This window comes from Aotus nancymaae, unplaced genomic scaffold (assembly GCF_030222135.1).
Source record: "Aotus nancymaae isolate 86718 unplaced genomic scaffold, 86718_ANA_hifiasm-v0.15.2.pri h1tg000010l, whole genome shotgun sequence".
Lineage (NCBI taxonomy): Eukaryota > Metazoa > Chordata > Mammalia > Primates > Aotidae > Aotus > Aotus nancymaae.
This window is the reverse complement of record NW_026988421.1, coordinates 29,906,072-29,918,118: the sequence shown is the minus strand read 5'-3', so window position 1 is coordinate 29,918,118 and position 12,047 is coordinate 29,906,072.

Genomic DNA, 12,047 nt, shown 5'->3' with positions numbered 1-12,047 from the left:
TGTCTCTACTAAAAATATAGAAATTAGCTGGGTGTGGTGGTGTATGCCTGTAGTCCCAGCTGAGGAGGCTGAGGTAGAAGAATCGCTTGAACCCAGGAGACAGAGGTTGCAGTGAGCTGAGATTGTGACATTGCACTCCATCCTGGGCGACGGAGTGAGACTCTGTCTCAGATAGATAGATAGATAGATAGATAGATAGATAGATAGATAGATATGAATGAGACCGGATGCTCCCAGGGAAGCCAGCAGGGTCACCCCCCGCAGGACTGAGGCCTAGAAAGGAAGCAGTCACTTATGGATGATTGTTTGAGTCAGAAACCTGTGTTCTGAATTTCCCTGCTGTCCCTTTTTGTGAGGTATGCCCTCCTTAGAGTCTGAATAAAAGCCCGTTCTGAAATGTCCTAGTGCCTGCAGGCCTGTCCTAAGGAAGCTTCATTGACCTCTGATGGTCAGCGCACAGCAAAGAGGGCTCTTTCAGGAGCTGTCTGGGATAGCTGAGATCTTGCTGTTTCCAGGGAAACTCAAGCCACAAGTTGTTCCAGGAGGTGTGGTGCCTGGTCTATTGTCATCTGAAGGGTATGTGTGTGCCAAGAGAGAAACAGAAACACAGGAGAAAGAAATGAAGGTTGGGGAATGGGGTGGAGAATCTGGATAAGAAGACAGGAGTGGTCCGTCTGTAGATCTGCACACCTGTGTATTTGGAATGTGTGTATCTTCCTGCGCCTACGTGTGTCTGTACATATTGAGGGGCTGTGTGTGGTAGGGAACTGTGTGTGTATTGTGGGTTGTGTGCAGTGTTGAGGGGGGCTACATGTCTACGGGGAGGGCCGCATGCATGAGTATGATTAGGGAGCTGTGGGGTAACGTGTATTGAGGGCTGTGTGTGTTGAGGCTGCGTGTGTATTAGGGATTGTGTGAGTGGTGCCTGTGTGGTGTGAGGTGACTGTGTATATGGGGAGGCTGTGTGGTGTGTATGTGTTGAGGGCAGTGAGCTGCAGTGTGTGATGGGCATGTACATGTCTCTCCTGTGGCCCCACTTCATTTCCTCAGACTCTTGGACTGGGCCCGAAGTGACCGGATCCCGACTTTGGAACACCTCCCCAGTCCATGAGGGGGGCTCAGGCTGCTCTGTTCCAAATGGCCCCTCTGGTGGGAAGACAGCAAAAACCCAGAGAGACGACAGAGCTGGAGACAAAGAGAGGAAAGGAAGGAAGACCCAAACCTGGTGAGAGAGAGAGACAGACAGAGAGAGAGAGAGAAAGAGAGAGAGAGAGAGACAGAGAGAGACAGAGAGAGACAGAGAAAGGGGAGAGGAGGGGAGGGGAGGGGAGAGGAGAGGAGAGGAGAACTGGGGGAAAGGGGAGAAGAAGCAAGAGTAGATCAAAGGCCAGAGGGAGAGATGAGAGGGAAGAGAGAAAAGAGAGCAGGAGAGATTGATGGGAAGTGGAGGGGGGGAGAGCGGGGGCAGGGGGAAGCAGAGCCGTGGTTCAAAGGCCAGAGAGGAGGCCCATGAGGTGGGGGGCGGGGTGGGGAGGAAGGGACGAGAGGAGGGGGCTCGATGGGGGAATTGCCGGGCGGGCGCTCCGGCGCTCCGAGCCGCGCGGCTCCCCGGGGAGACGGCAGACACTTTGCGGAGATGTTACTCCGGAGTTGGAGACGATGATAAATATGATAATTTGTATAAAATCTGAATGGGTCTTGTTTTCAGGGAGAATGCCTCGGATGATGAATGGGCCCGGCTCTCAGATAGATGGCTGATAAAAAGTGTATTGGATTGTTGAGAGCGATTTTAATTCTCATTCTGTACCTGCAGATGCCGCGGCCGCCGCGCCCGGCCTCCTCCTCCCTCCTGCCCACTGCGCGGGGTGGACGCCGGCCCGGCCGGCCTCGGCGGCTCAGGAGGCTTCTGCAATGACTCTAATTACAGAGTTATTAATTTTAAGAGGAGGGTGAGCGGGGGGTTTATGATTATTAATCGAGCTCCCGCGCTCGGCGGACCGCGGGCTAGCGGCGCTGGGAGCGCGGCGGACGCACGGGTACCCGGGGCAGCTCCAAGCCTGGCGGGCTCCGCGGCGGCGGCGGCGACCTGGCTCGCTTACCAAGCTGGCTGCGGGCGACAGGGTCTCTCTGCGCCCATCTTGCTCTCCTCGCCCCTGCCAGCCTCCAACCCAGCCGTCCAACCTCCCGCCCTGGCCCGAGCGCCTGCGCAGCAGGTCGTCGGGCTTCGAGCCGGATAGGTGAGCAGGTCCTCTGCCCCAGGCCCGCATTTGCAGGCCGGTGAGGAACAACTCTGCTAGAGAAAGCGCACCCCACCCCCATCCCCATCCCCATCTCCCAGCTCCCACACGTTTTGAGGAGTGCCTGAACCCCGAGCCTGGGACCGGCGCAAGTTCCGGCTGCTCGAAAGGCATATGATCATAACAATGACACTTATGGGGGCCTTCCTATGTTCCAGGAACTGTGCTCGGAACTCTGAGGCTTTACTTTCCCCATGCAGAAGCGATGAGGCTTCCCACTTTTCAGATGAGGAAACTAAGACTTAGAGAAGCAACTTGTCTTTGAGAAGAGATACATATACTTCAGGGGTACCCCGTCCCCCCACCCCCCATACACACAATAATTTTCCCTGACAGGACGAGCAGGGAGAGGCAGCTAGAGAGAAAGCGCCTCTCTCTGATTTACATGCATCCAGTCACCTTCACCCGCAGTGTCTGCTCTGAGTGACTTGGCCTATTGCCTCACACCCTGTCCATCTTACAGAGCCTGTTTTCAACAGCCTGGACTGCAAGCTAGGAAGGCAGACCTCCAAAAGGAATGTGTGAATGGTTTAACTCCATGATAATAGCACTTTGAGAACAGTATCTGCTGAGCTACTGGGACTGTTTTAAAGAACTCTAAGGTCATCTGAAAGAAGCCACTCAGTCTTACTTGGTGAGGAAATGCTTACATTACAGTAAAAAATGAGACCCTTCAAACACATAAGCTCTGGCCTCTCCTCCCCCAACACACATATTTTCATTCCTACTCATTCTTGTCTCCACAGACCTGAATCATTCTAGAACCTCGATTTCTATCTTTTGGCAAAGACAACTGCCCAAGGAGAGAAAAGAAAGATCATTGCAGGCCTAGAGAAAGGAAGGATTGGCCAGGCACAGTGGCTCACACCTGTAATTCCAGCATTTTGGAAGCCTGAGGTGGGTGGATCATTTGAGGTCAGGAGTTCAAGACCAGCCTGGCCAACACAGTGAAACCCAGTCTCTATTAAAAGTATGAAAATTAGCCGGGCATGGTGGTGTGGGCCTGTAATCCCAGCTACTCCAGAGGCTGAGGCAGGAGAATTGCTTGAACTCGGGAGGTGGAGGTTGCAGTGAGCTGAGATTGTGTCATTCCACTCTAGTCTAGGTGACAAAGTGAGACTGTCTCAAAAAAAAAAAGAAAAGTAAAGAAAAAATAGAGAGGAAGGAGGAACTATAGGGCAGTTCTAGGATATGGGATGGGGGCAGCTCTGGCCACAGTGAAGTCAGCTCTAAGGCTGGTCACAGTGCCTGTTGTGTGGACACAGAGGAGCTTGTAGAGAGGATGGGCTCATGGACAGGATCCTCTGGGCTCTGCAGTTTCCAGGGACTTTGTCCAGTCTCACGGAGGATCTGCATGGGGCAACCCAGGTCAGGCCTGCGTGTGGAGCATCAGGACCTGTCCAGGGAATTCTTGCTGTGGCTGATGTTGAGGATCAGGACTCACTTAGGCCTGCTTAGAGGCTAAGCATGGAGAAGAGCCCCCCACCCCCACCCGCCACCAACCTCATCGTGAGGCTGCAGGCCTGGAAGCTGGGAGAGCCTGAGGGTACCTTGGAAAGGGGCAAGGCCAGACTAGCAGAAATCAGTCTCCCAACACAAAAAAACACTTCTTGGGGTGGGGGACCTAGACCTTTCTGAAGGACTGAGTGAGGGCTGGGGGCCCTGCAGCCTCACAGCCTTGGCTAGTCTGCCTGAAGCAGTCAGATCTAAGTTATCTGACCTAGAAGCCCTGGGCAGAGAAAATAGCAGTGTGGAGGCAGTGAAAGGGGACTGGCATGAGGATCTGGAAGGCTGGGTGGGGTGTCCTGTGTTTCACCAACTGATGTCCTTAAAGAGTCCTCTCAGCACAGCAAGAATGGTTTCTTCCCCCTCGGACTTCCCTCTGGGGACTAGGAGTATCTAATACAGCATATGCTTGAAGAGCGTTGGTTATGGTGGCAGTAGGTGGTAGGTTCAGATCCTACCTTTGCCACCTACTCACTGTGTGATTGTGGGTAAACTACTGAAACTCTTTGCGCCTCAGTTTTCCCATCTGTAAAACGGGATTAATAACAGTAGGTGAGGGTTAAAGGAATTACTACATATAAAGCACTCAGAATAATACCTGACATGCAATCAGCCCTCAGACATGTTGTTTTGTTGTTATTATCATCAGCCTTGCTCTAGTGGGGTACAAGGCCTTTCCTCTTGTTGACGCCTTTTCCAAAGTATCACTACATTACTGCTCTTTGTACCTCTGATACCCTGTACCTGGGCAGGAGACAAAGCTCAATCAACGCATGAAGAAGTCCAAGGCTCAGGTGGGGGTGGGGAATGAAATAACATGATGAACTGTTATTTCAATGTGCCAGGGATATATAAACCTACTTAACCTGACCAACAATTCTATAAGCAGAAATGCTTGTCCTCATTTTACTGATGTGGACACTTAGGCAGAGTGAGTTCAAGGGATTTACCCAAGGTCACAGAGCTGGTACATTTCAGAGCTGAGAAAGGCGGAGTCCACCTCCGGAGTGCTGACTCCATCTTCTACTCTTGGGTGCTGCTTTCTCAGATGTCTTGGGATTAGTGAGAAGTTATCATCTTCTACAATGTGTCTTGTTCTATGAGACTGCCTGGGAAAGGGTGCATGAGGTTGGGAGAAAAACCCATTTGTCAAGTGAGACAGGACATGTGAGTTTCCACTTCACAACCACTACAGGTGAGGGTTTGCAAGAGAAGAGGGTTTGAGGGTACAGGGGAGGAATCAGAATTGAGATGAAAGTCACCCAGCAACCTAGGTTGACCTTAATTTAACATCTCACCCTACAATACACACACACACACACACACAATCTGTGACCCTCTTGTTTTTCCCTCTCTCGTAATGCTTCTGTATCACTCACATCTTCTCTTATAGACCACTCACTCAGTTTCTGATGCTCTCTCTACCTACAGCCCATTGTCCACAGAGTCTTTCCCCTCCAAATCAGATCTTTTCATTCCCCTGTTTAAAAAATTCTCCCAGGCAAACATGGTGGGTCACTTGCATAATCTCAGTGCTTTAGGAGGCCAAGGTGAGAGAATCGCTTGCCTCCAGGAGTTCAAAAGCAGCCTGGGCAACATAGCAAGACCTCATCTCTAAAAAAAAAAAAAAATTGAAAAAAATTAGCCAGGTGTGATGGGATACACCTGTAATCCTAACTACTCGGAGGCTGAGGTGGGAGGGTTGCTTGAGCCTGGGAGGTTGAGGATGCAATGAGCTGTGACAGCACCACTGTGCTCAGCCTGGGTAACAAAGTGAGATCCTGTCTCAAAAAAAAAAAAAAAAACAACAAACTCTCAATTGTATCCATGGCCTAAAGGAGAAAAGTCAAACTCCTTAGCAAAAGTGCTCTTTGCTCTCGGTCTCGCCTGTGTCCCAACCTTATTTCCCTTACTTCACCCATGTACCTATATTCACAGAATCCTTTTTGCTTCTCCAGCTAGGTAGGCTGTTTGCCCTCCCCACGCCTTTATCTTGATGCTTCTTCTGCCTAGAAATATTTCACCTGCTTAGCTCCTGCCTTTAGTGGACATCTAATGATCTTGCAAATCCCCATCGCCTTTATGAAGTGTTCCCTGACACCCCCAATTGCCTTTCCCTGTATCCCAATCATTATCTTGACACGTTCCTAGAATTTATTGGTAGTTAGCTCTCTCTCTTTGCGACCAGGTAATGTCTTCCTTGAAAACAGGGCCAGTGTATGACTTACCTCTTTAGCCCCACTGCCCCAATCCAGGTTTACTGACTGACTGACTGACTGGTACCCTGACTCTTTGAGTTAGCCCAGCTCAGTCGCTGCCTTCCTACTTCCAAAGAATTCTAGTCTAGGCATGAGTTGCACTCTGTCTCTGTGCAGAAGTAAGAACTGATGGAGCTGCCAGTCTCCTTCCTGGAGGATTTTTTGGTTGTTTTGTTTGATTTGGTTTTCCACTCCTTTAGTCCAGCTCTGCAGCAGACCCACCAGCCAATGCCAGAGGAGAGGACAGGAGGAGAGAGGAGAAGCAGAGTGGGTTGGACCAGGTCGACCCAGAAGTCTCAAAAGGCTGGAGAATTTCAGGGCGTTTGTCATCCCAGGGGCTGCCTAGTGGACAGGGAAGTCTTCCACTCTGTGACCTCCGTCTCACACAGGACCCTCCAGCGGCCCTGCTGGGGTCTCAGTCTCCAGCCGGACGTTCTGGGGGCGCCAAAGCACAGGGGATCGAAATGGTGAGGCCGGGGAACCGGGCGCTCCCACCTCTGCCTACCCAGAGACCTAGTCAAACCAGAGGGGGAAAGTTCCTTAGCATCCTTAAGCCCTCCTTTCCATCTGGTCTGCATTTCCACTTGTCATTGAAATCTGCTTGTCTTCTCCACCGCCCCCTCTCCTCCCCAACCCTTCTCCCATCCCTTTTCCTCCCCACACAGCCCCCGCCCCCGCTTCTTTCTTCTCTTCTTTCTTCCTCCCTACCCTCTGGCCTGAGGACCCCGGCGCCCGGAGCAGACTCTGGGAGCTGGCAGAATCTGCCCAGCGCCTCTGGGTCACAGTGGGAAGGCGGCTCAGGAAATGCGCCCTCCGCTGGCGCCGGGTCGCGGTTCTGGCTGCGTTACTTTTTCCTTGCATCTGTGGCCCGGCGCGTCAACCTGGACACGAGATCCCAGGGCCGGCTGAAGAGTGAGAAGTCCGACCTGCGGGGACTCTAGGTGTCTGCGCTAAGTGGCCACAGCCTGGCCACCCTGGGTCCCGGCTTTCCCACCTCCCTTCGCGCCAGGGCAGAAAGTCCCAGGCGCCCATTGCGCGCCCAAGATCGAGCCGTGAACCCTTTTTCTACCCGTCCCCTTCCCCGCCAGGAACCCAGGATGACACCCCACACCCAAACACCACTCTTTCCAGGGGCAAATGCTCCGGCGCGTCCCGCTCCCTGGAAATTCAACTTGGAGTCCAGGTCCGCGTGGGACCCCGCTAGGCGGAGCACACAGGCTGAGCGCCACGCCCGGGATCCTGGGTCTGCGGCCTCAGCGCGAGAACCCTGGCCCCCTTCCCACCGCGGGGCGCGGTCGGGAAAGCGCGCCCTGCAAGGGGATTTTGTAGATAAACAAAAGCGTTTGCTCTTCTGGCTTGCTTTTATTTTCTTTATTTGCCTGTCACTTCCTTCTTAATCTCCCTCTTCGCTCTTGTTTCTTTAACTTCTTTCCCTTCCTTATTTTCCCTTTCTTTTCGTTCGCTTTTTCTTGTCACTCTCCTTCTGGCTCTCTTCTGTCTCTTTCTGTATCTTCCTCTTCCATTTTGGCCCCTTCTCTGCCTTTGGGTCCCTCTCTTTCTCTGGCTCTCCTTTTCCCCGGCCCCGCACTCTTCCTGGGCTAGGGTGCGCCGTCTTCTTGCATCATTTTTCCGGACTCTACCGCCTCTTTCTCACTTTTTCGTTCTCCCGGCGGCCACCGTCTGGCGGACTTGGGTCCGGCTCCCCCGCCGCCGCAGTGATTTATTCGCCTTGCCCGATGGAATCAGGTGCTGAACCGAGCCCCGGAACGAGGGAACAGATTTCTCCTAGGAAGGGTTTTGTGAACTAAACGATGTTAATTACGGGGTGGGGGATGCGCCGCCCGGGGATGGGAGACGCGCGGGGCCGAGCGCGGGCGGCGAGGGGAGAGACCGGAGCTGACCGAGGCCCTCCCGGGGCGCCTCCCCTGCACCTCTCGCCCTGGCTTTCGCCTTTCCCTGGGAACTTTCCTGTCTGAGTTAAGTATTAACCGCCGGCGAGAGGCAATTTTCTTCGGAATTTCAGCGATTTCCTTTTCGCGGTAGACTCAGATTAACATGCAAACGATGAGAGGCTCGGCTTGAGTCTACGCGCGGGCGAAGATGCCTCTGTCGCCCCAAACAGTGTCCTTCGCGGCGGCGGAAAACTACAGCCCGCCCCCGCTCCCATGCCTGCGCAGGAAGCCGTGACCAAGCCAGTGCCCGCCGGTGCCCGGAGTGAAGGTGGAAAAAGCCGAGCGCTCCTGCTTGGGGGCGGGGTCGAGAGGGGGAGATTAACCCGGGCAAGCCAAGGGGACCTCAGACTTGCGGCCAGGGCCGCCACCCGAGGAACCCGCGACACAGCCTGGTCCCTGCCCCCCTGCAGGGACGCTCCTGAAGGCTTAGACAAACCCCGAGAAATGCCCTCCCCCGCCCGCAGAATCCCCAGACCGTCCCTTACTTCCTCCCTCTTTGCCACTGCCGAGCTTACACAGGCACCACACACCCCTCTCTGGCTGTGACCGCAGCAAACTTTGTCAAACTTGAACCGCCGGGTGCAAACTCCTCGACTTTTTCTCTCCTCTCTTGCCTGGGCCGGCTCTTCCTGGAGCAGGGAGGGGAGAGGTTCTTGGCCTCCAGACCTGGGAAAGGAAAGTTTCCGAAAGTCAGGGCCTCGCCTCGCTGTGATATTAGACGCTTGCCACCCACCAGACCGCAGGACACCAAACACATTCCTTGCCGGAAGGCGCTAGTAGTTGCAGCAGCCAGCCTTGGAGGGGCCCTGGCCCACCACCACGCCACTGTCCTGGCCAGACTTTCCCAGGGTGTGGGTCTCCTGCTCCATCACTATTAAGTTGGGGCTGCCCTGGGCTTGGAGCCCGGGTTCGGGGCTGCCAGCCCCTTGCCAGCTGTCTGTGCTCTCTGCCTTTCTACCTTATTTTCCCCAGCTCTGGCCCTGGGTTAGCTCTCTCCTCCCCCTCCATGCGGTCTCTGTCTCTGGCGGGGCTGCCACTGTCTCTCAGTCTCTCCGTTTCTCTCTGTCTCTGTCTCTCTTGTTTGTTTCAACGCATGGACACTGATTGAGGCTTATGAAGTTCTAACTGGTTCTGTGTCAGGAAGATCTTTCTCGCTGCTACCCAGCCTGGCGTGACGGATTAAACATCAACTAGTTAAATAAAAATTAATATCAACTGCCTCCTAACTTCTAATGTCATGTTGTTTATAACTAATGAACTGATTAGGGGATAAACACATCACGAAGACATTCAACTCTCCTGCCTCGGCTCCGCTGCTGCCTGGTGCCCACTCCCCAGCATGGCCTGCGGGTTGCCAGGCCAGAAGGAGGTGGAGGGGGGGCTGGAGGCGGGACAGGCTGGAGGGGCTGAGTGCTTCCTGGGGCTTGCTCCTCTTCTGGCCTTGATCTCTTTCCTCCCTTTCTCTCTTGTCTTTCCTGCTCATTTCCTTCCTCTGTACATTTCCTTTTCTCAGTCTGTCTTTCCTTATTTCTGTCTCTCTCTCCCCTTTTTTTCCTCCTTTCCTTCCATCCATCACCATCCTCCTACTCTGCCCTGTGCTTCTCCGCCTCTGTCTCTGGTAGTGTTTCTCTCTCTCTGCCACTCTGGGCCCTGAACCCTTCCCTCTCTGGTTCTCCTCTCTTCCTCCCTCTGTTGGAGTTTCTGCCCCTCTCTTCCCTCTTGCTCCCCCTTATTTGAATTCATTCCTCCCTGGCCAGTGCAGAGCATAATGATTACCGTTCCTTGCGACTGGGCCTCTGCCCTGCTACCAAGCGGGGGGCTGCAGCCTCTCCCTCAGCACCTTGCTGGAAACTGACGCTTCTCCTTGCTCCCAGCTATTTAGGGGAGAAGGAGGAAACTAGAAGAAGTGAGGGTCCTGTGTTTTATTTCTCTCTATTTTATCTGGACCAGGAGTGAGGAAATAAAAAATGATTTAAAAAATTTTTTGTTTTTCATCTTGTCCCAGAAGCAATTAATACAGGCTCAAGTGCTAAATTTAATTTTCAGGAAGAGAAACACTGCCCTGATACCTCTCCTTCAGGGGTTTCCGCTCTCTCCCCAGCCAGCCCCAGCCTGACCCAAGCAGACTCCTGCAGGGCCTTTTTCCTAAAGATACTTAAACCAAATCACAATTGTCATCATGACAACAATAAGGCAGAGAAGCCAGTAATCACAGACCCAGCCCCAGTGATTATTTTTTTTTCCTAAGAAGCCACAACGTTTAAACTTGGTTTGCCCTGGACCGCAGGGTCTGACAAGACAATAACAACAGAAAAAGCTTTTAAAACCAATTTAGCACACGTGAAAATGTAATTCTAATGAAGAATCAATAGGCTGGCGGATCATTTTTCCTGGGACTCCTTGGAGAACCTGAGAGAGACTTTCAATCAATGGGGCGAGCAATGAGCAAGAGGGCCCAAGAGACAGTGCAGGACAGGGGTGAGGGCCAGGAGACAAAGAGAGGCAGAGCCTGAGGGAGGAGGCTGGAGGGAGGCTGAAGTACAGGACTGGGCCCTTTGACTGACATCACTTTGCAGGCTTCTGGAGGAAAAGTGTCAGAGCCAGAGGTAAGAAGGCACCTTCCTCTTCTTGGCCCCTCTGGTATGCGACAGGCAACTTTGCACAATGGCCTCAGCTGCCTTCCCCTAAGCCTAAGCCTTGGCCTTGGCACTGCCCCAACTCTGGGCCCTGTGTTCAGGTAACTGTGACCAACTGGCTCAGGAGCAGGTAGGGGACACTGAGTACGTGTGTTCCCAGTTCAAAACACCTGGTTCCCAGTGGGTGCTTCCCTATGTGTGTGCTGGTACACTGGGTCTTAGTTCAAGTCTCTGGTAGAACAGAAGCAAAAGCACCTGAAGCATGTGTGGTCATACTCCACGTTATACAAGTCACTTGCAAACACACTCTATCTCAAGAGAAACTTGCTACAAGGGCAAGGATCATCTTCACTATTTCAGAGAAGAAACATGAAAGGGCACAAAGAGCTGTGCAGTGAAGGTGAGACCAGCTGGCCACACAGCCCCTGTGCATGACTGGGTGTGGTTCTCAGTAGGTGACAGTGAGAGGCTAATTACAGGTGTGATCATCTCACATGTATGCAATGGAGAGATCACATGATGGTGTGAGATTTTTGTGTATGTGACTGGGGTTTCATGTGTGCAGATTGCTCTCTATCCCTGTCCTTGGAAATGTTGCTCTGTGTATAACAAACTTACAATTTTTTTTTTTTTGCTTCTAAATATTTGTGTGCTTGGGTTGGAAAATCACTGTTTGATGAAAAAGAAAAAGAAAAAAAATCCACCATGGTCTGATATTTTAAATCACAAATATTAGAGATGATAATTTGGCCATAAGTTGCCTGAAAGGGAAAAAAAAAAAAAATCTGCCCCTGTAGGAACATATTTAAATTTTAAGTCACAGAACCATGATATAGGTTTTGTCTCTGGACTCTTGTGCCCCTCCGGCTTCCTGTCCTTAGTTATACAACCTTTCTTTAAAAAGTTGAGCAGAAGTGGATGGGAGTCCCTTTCCAATTCCTGGGGGAAGTTGGCCCAGTGGGCCTGGTGAACTGGTTGCCTAGCTTGCCTTGGTGCCTTCCTGCCTGGGGCCTGGTGGGGTGTGCTCAAGATGGGGCAGCCCCAGCCTCTGTCTGCCCACAGCGGGTTACCCAGCACTTTGCTTGATGGCCTCTCAGTGTTCCTCCGTGGGTGTGAGCCAGGCTGTGTGAAATGGGAGGCCCAGGGCACAGGTATAGGGGTATTAGGTGGAGCAAATGAAGAAGGGGAACCCTGGGGCAGGCAGGAGTGGGAGCGGTGGTGCTCAGGAGGTGTGTGTGTCAGAAGTAGGAGTACAAGAAAAAGGGTTTAGACGAGCAACAGAGTTGTGAGCATTTTGAGAGAGAACCTGTGACTAAGGAGTGAGAGGTGTTAATTCCAGGTTGGGAGGACATGATATGGGGCAAAGCTAAAGTGGGCCTTTGATCAGGGTTGGAAGTG